Raw genomic sequence first — 5,417 nt, 5'->3', positions numbered from 1 at the left:
GTTTATAGAATCAAGCATACTTATACTACTTCCTCCCTCTTGCTTATGCAGATGTATAGTTTCCCTAATAGTTACATGTTCCCTGTAAGATACTTACAAGTGTATTTCTGTAACTATTAACTTTAGTCTGTGTTTATTCCCCACAAGATTAACCACCTCATCTGTTCTATGCACTCCTAACTGTTGACTCTTTTCAGATATACAATTACTTTAGGCTTCAAGGTTATAACATTAATTTTTCACCTAAAAGTATAGGCAAACTTCTGATAACCTGGCCATTTTGTGAAGAGGCAAAGACTGAGCTATTGGGGTCATGATGCTGACCTTGAGCAGCAGTTGGCTTCTTCACATAGAACCGGGGAGTAGGAGATTCAAAATCGAATCTTTTCTCCCTCCCTACTCCTGGTTATAATTGACTTGAAATATATGTTAGTGGAACTTTGCTCAAGTGAAATTTTTTTGATCTTCAACTACATTTTTCAGCTGTGTGACAAGCCTTATCAAACACCATGGCCAGCGATGTTACCAGCATGACAGATCCTCACTCTGTAAGCTCCCATGTGTTTATTGGAAATCTCAACACTCTTGTGGACAAGAAGTCTGATGTGGAGGCAACCTTCTCAAAGTATAGCAAAATTATAGGTTGCTTTGTTCATAAGGTCTTTGCCTTCCTTCATTCATAAGGAAATGCCTGGACTACTATAGCAGGAGAAGTTGACAGAATGATTGCTGGCCAGATTTTAGATATTAATCTGGTTGCAGAGCCAAAAGTGAAATGAGGAAAAGCAGGTGTGAAATTATCTGCAGTAGAAAGGTAGGTCTCTTCTTTTGACTTGGACTATGACTTCCAAAGAAATTATTATATCATTAAGTACAGCTACCCAGCACGTGTTCCTCCTCTTCCTCCTATTGTTTGGCTGTAGTATTCTGTAAATACTGGTGTGTATCAGGAAACACTACACGAAGGGACCAAAATGGCTTCAATTTCAAGAGTGGACAGTGAAGATCTTCTCCCAAGTCTAGAAGACTGAAAATAGGTGACCTTTAGACCATTAAGAAGGAGTTGACCCAGTTAAAACAAAAAGTAGATTCTTTATTGGAAAGCCTGGAAAAAATGTAAAAAGAAGAAAGCAAACAAGGAGTAGAGATGAAGAATGATGCCAGGAGAGGAGCAGAGCAGCTATTTCCTTAAGAAAGATGGGACTAATGTAAAGATGGAGTCTGAGGGGGGTGCAGGTGACTCTGCTGAGAAGGGGGTCATATTAGATGATGACAATAATGAAGGTGGGAGATGAACAGCTGGAGTTGATCAAGGATGATGAAAAAGAGGCTGAGGGAGGAAAGGATGACAGAGAGTGCAAATGGCGAGGATGCCTCTCAAATACATGGTGAGGTTTAGAAATCTTATCACATTATTTCTTTGCCTAGACATTTGTCTAAGATGAAATTTTTCACCAGATCCTCTCCCCTAGTATCTTCAGCATGTGCTTACTATTCTCCCCATCCTTGTCCTTCCCGTGTTCATTAATTCATATTGCTCTGCACCTCGTCCCCTTTTCACTTCCTTTGACACTCTGAGTAGTTATGCTAAATCTTACCTTGTAATTTTTGCTTTTAATTTAGATACCTCTTTGATATAACAACAAAAATGATGTATGGTTTTTATCAACTGTCAACAATACAGTCTCTTGTTATGCAGGAAGTACAGGGTTTTTTTTTTTTTTTCTATTCATACATGAGTTCAGCAACTGCTTCTCTAATTGCAAAGGCAATCTCATTTAGTTGAGTAGCACCTCACCGCATCTTTGAGTTAGAGGTATATGTGTTATACCACACGTAAGAGTGCTATGTGGGGCTGTTTAACACAAATGTAACAATGCATTTTTTTTTTATTAACTTTTATTGAGCTTCAAGTGAACGTTTACAAATCAAGTCAGACTGTCACATATAAGTTTATATATACCTTACTCTGCGCTCCCACTTGCTCTCCCCCTAATGAGTCAGCCCTTCTAGTCTCTCCTTTCGTGACAATTTTGGCAGCTTCCAACTCTCTCTATCCTCCCATCCCCCCTCCAGACAGGAGATGCCAACACAATCTCAAGTATCCACCTGATATAAATAGCTCACTCTTCATCAGCATCTCCTACCCACAGTCCAGTCCCTTTCATGTCTGATGAGTTGTCTTCGGGAATGGTTACTGTCCTGGGCCAAGAGAAGGTTTGGGGACCATGACCGCCGGGATTCCTCTAGTCTCAGTCAGACCATTAAGTATGGTCTTTTTGTGAGAATTTGGGGTCTGCATCCCACTGATCTCCTGCTTCCTCAGGGGTTCTCTGTTGTGCTCCCTGTCAGGGCAGTCATCGGTTGTGGCTGGGCACCAACTGCTTCTTCTGGTCTCGGGATGATATAGGTCTCTGGTTCATGTGGCCCTTTCTGTCTCTTGGGCTCATAGTTATCGTGTGACCTTGGTGTTCTTCATTCTCTTCGATCCAGGTGGGTTGAGACCAATTGATGCATCTTAGATGGCCACTTGTTAGCATTTAAGACCCCAGACGCCACATTTCAAAGTGGGATGCAGAATGTTTTCATAATAGAATTATTTTGCCAATTGACTTAGAAGTCCCCTTAAACCATGGTCCCCAAACCCCTGCCCTTGCTCCGCTGACCTTTGAAGCATTCAGTTTATCCCAGAAACTTCTTTGCTTTTGGTCCAGTCCAGTTGAGCTGACCTTCCATGTATTGAGTATTGTCCTTCCCTTCACCTAAAGCAGTTCTTATCTACTAATTAATCAGTAAAAAACCCTCTTCCACCCTCCCTCCCTGCCCCCCTCATAACCACAAAAGTATGTGTTCTTCTCAGTTTATACTATTTCTCAAGATCTTATACTAGCGGTCTTATACAATATTTGTCCTTTTGCCTCTGACTAATTTCACTCAGCATAATGCCTTCCAGGTTCCTCCATGTTATGAAATGTTTCACAGATTCGTCACTGTTCTTTATCGATGCGTAGTATTCCATTGTGTGAATATACCACAATTTATTTAACCATTCATCTGTAGATGGACACCTTGGTTGCTTCCAGCTTTTTGCTATTGTAAACAGAGCTGCAATAAACATGGGTGTGCATATATCTGTTTGTGTGAAGGCTCTTATTTCTCTAGGGTATATTCCGAGGAGTGGGATTTCTGGGTTGAATGGGATTTCTATTTCTAACTTTTTAAGATAACGCCAGATAGATTTCCAAAGTGGTTGTACCATTTTACATTCCCACCAGCAGTGTATAAGAGTTCCAGTCTCTCCGCAGCCTCTCCAACATTTATTATTTTGTGTTTTTTGGATTAATGCCAGGCTTGTTGGACTGAGATGGAATCTCATCGTAGTTTCAATTTGCATTTCTCTAATGGCTAATGATTGAGAGCATTTTCTCATGTATCTGTTGGCTGCCTGAATATCTTCTTTAGTGAAGTGTGTGTTCATATCCTTTGCCCACTTCTTGATTGGGTTGTTTGTCTTTTTGTGGTTGAGTTTTGACAGAATCATATAGATTTTAGAGATCAGGCTCTGGTCGGAGATGTCATAGCTGAAAATTCTTTCCCAGTCTGTAGGTGGTCTTTTTAGTCTTTTGGTGAAGTATTTAGATGAGCATAAATGTTTGATTTTAGGAGCTCCCAGTTATAGGGTTTCTCTTTGTCATTTTTGGTAATGTTTTGTATTCTGTTTATGCCTTGTATTAGGGCTCCTAGGGTTGTCCCTATTTTTTCTTCCATGATCTTTATCATTTTAGTCTTTATGTTTAGGTCTTTGATCCACTTGGAGTTAGTTTTTGTGCATGATGTGAGGTATGGGTCCTGTTCCATTTTTTTACAAATGGATATCCAGTTATGCCAGCACCATTTGTTAAAAAGGCTATCTTTTCCCCAATTAACTGACACTGGGCCTTTGTCAAATATCAGCTGCTCATATGTGGATGGATTTATATCTGGGTTCTCAATTCTGCTCCACTGGTCTATGTGTCTGTTGTTGTGCCAGTACCAGGCTGTTTTGACTACTGTGGCTGTATAATAGGTTCTGAAATCAGGTAGAGTGAGGTCTCCCACTTTCTTCTTCTTTTTCAGTAATGCTTTGCTTATCCGAGGCTTCTTTCCCTTCCATATGAAATTGGTGATTTGTTTCTCTATCACCTTGAAAAATGTCATTGGAATTTGGATCAGAAGTACATTGTATGTATAGATGGCTTTGGGTAGAATAGACATTTTTACTATGTTCAGTCTTCCTATCCATGAGCAAGGTATGTTTTTCCACTTAAGTAGGTCCTTTTTAATTTATTGTAGTAGTGCTTTGTAGTTTTCTTTGTATAGGTCTTTTACATCCTTGGTAAGATTTATTCCTAAGTATCTTATCTTCTTGGGGGCTACTGTGAATGGTATTGATTTGGTTATTTCCTCTTCGGTGTTCTTTTTGTTGATGTAGAGGAATCCAAGTGATTTTTGTATGTTTATTTTATAACCTGAGACTCTGCCAAACTCTTCTATTAGTTTCAGTAGATTTCTGGAGGATTCCTTAGGGTTTTCTGTGTATAAGATCATGTCATCTGCAAATAGAGATAATTTTACTTCTTCCTTGCCAATCCGGATGCCTTTATTTCTTTTCTAGCCTAATTGCTCTGGCTAGGACTTCTAGCACAATGTTGAATAAGAGCGGTGATAAAGGGCATCCTTGTGTAGTTCCCGTTCTCAAGGGAAATGCTTTCAGGCTCTCTCCATTTAGAGTGATGTTGGCTATTGGCTTTGTATAGATACCCTTTATTATGTTGAGGAATTTTCCTTCAGTTCCTATTTTGGTGAGAGTTTTTATCATAAATGGGTGTTGGACTTTGTCAAATGCCTTTTCTGCATCAATTGATAAGATCATGTGGTTTTTGTCTTTAGTTTTATTTATATGGTGGATTACATTAATGGTTTTTCTAATATTAAACCAGCCTTGCATACCTGGTATAAATCCCACTTGGTCGTGGTGAATTATTTTTTTGATATGTTGTTGAATTCTATTGGCTAGAATTTTGTTGAGGATTTTTGCATCTATGTTCATGAGGGAACAATGCATTTTTTTGTGAATGAGAATTGGCATGTCAAATGTGTCATCTAGAAAAATAATTAGTGTGATAGTTTTAGCATTTGCTTTCTAAAGTTGATAATGTGGGTTATTTTTGTGAATAGGCTGATGTCTGGGAAATTTTTCCTCAAATTAACAGAGACCTTATTTGTCCTAGTTGTCTAGTGCTGCTATAACAGAAATACGAAGTGTATGGCTTTAATAAACAAAAATTTATTTTCTCACAGCTTAGGAGGCTAGAAGTCTGAATTCAGAGTGCAGGGTTCTAGAGGAAGTCTTTTTCTCTCTATAGGCTCTGAGGGAA

The 5,417-nt window shown here is 39.0% G+C and overlaps 1 pseudogene; it reads left to right on the top strand.

Moving 5' to 3' along the window:
* Nucleotides 1-497: 497 nt before the first annotated feature.
* On the top strand, nt 498-1,399 carry LOC126078430 (heterogeneous nuclear ribonucleoproteins C1/C2-like; annotated as a pseudogene).
* The last annotated feature ends 4,018 nt before the right edge of the window (nt 1,400-5,417 follow it).

Source organism: Elephas maximus, chromosome 6 (genome assembly GCF_024166365.1).
Source record: "Elephas maximus indicus isolate mEleMax1 chromosome 6, mEleMax1 primary haplotype, whole genome shotgun sequence".
NCBI classification, from domain to species: domain Eukaryota; kingdom Metazoa; phylum Chordata; class Mammalia; order Proboscidea; family Elephantidae; genus Elephas; species Elephas maximus.
The sequence above is the reverse complement of the archived record's forward strand: the minus strand, read 5'-3'. Positions and strand labels throughout refer to the sequence as shown.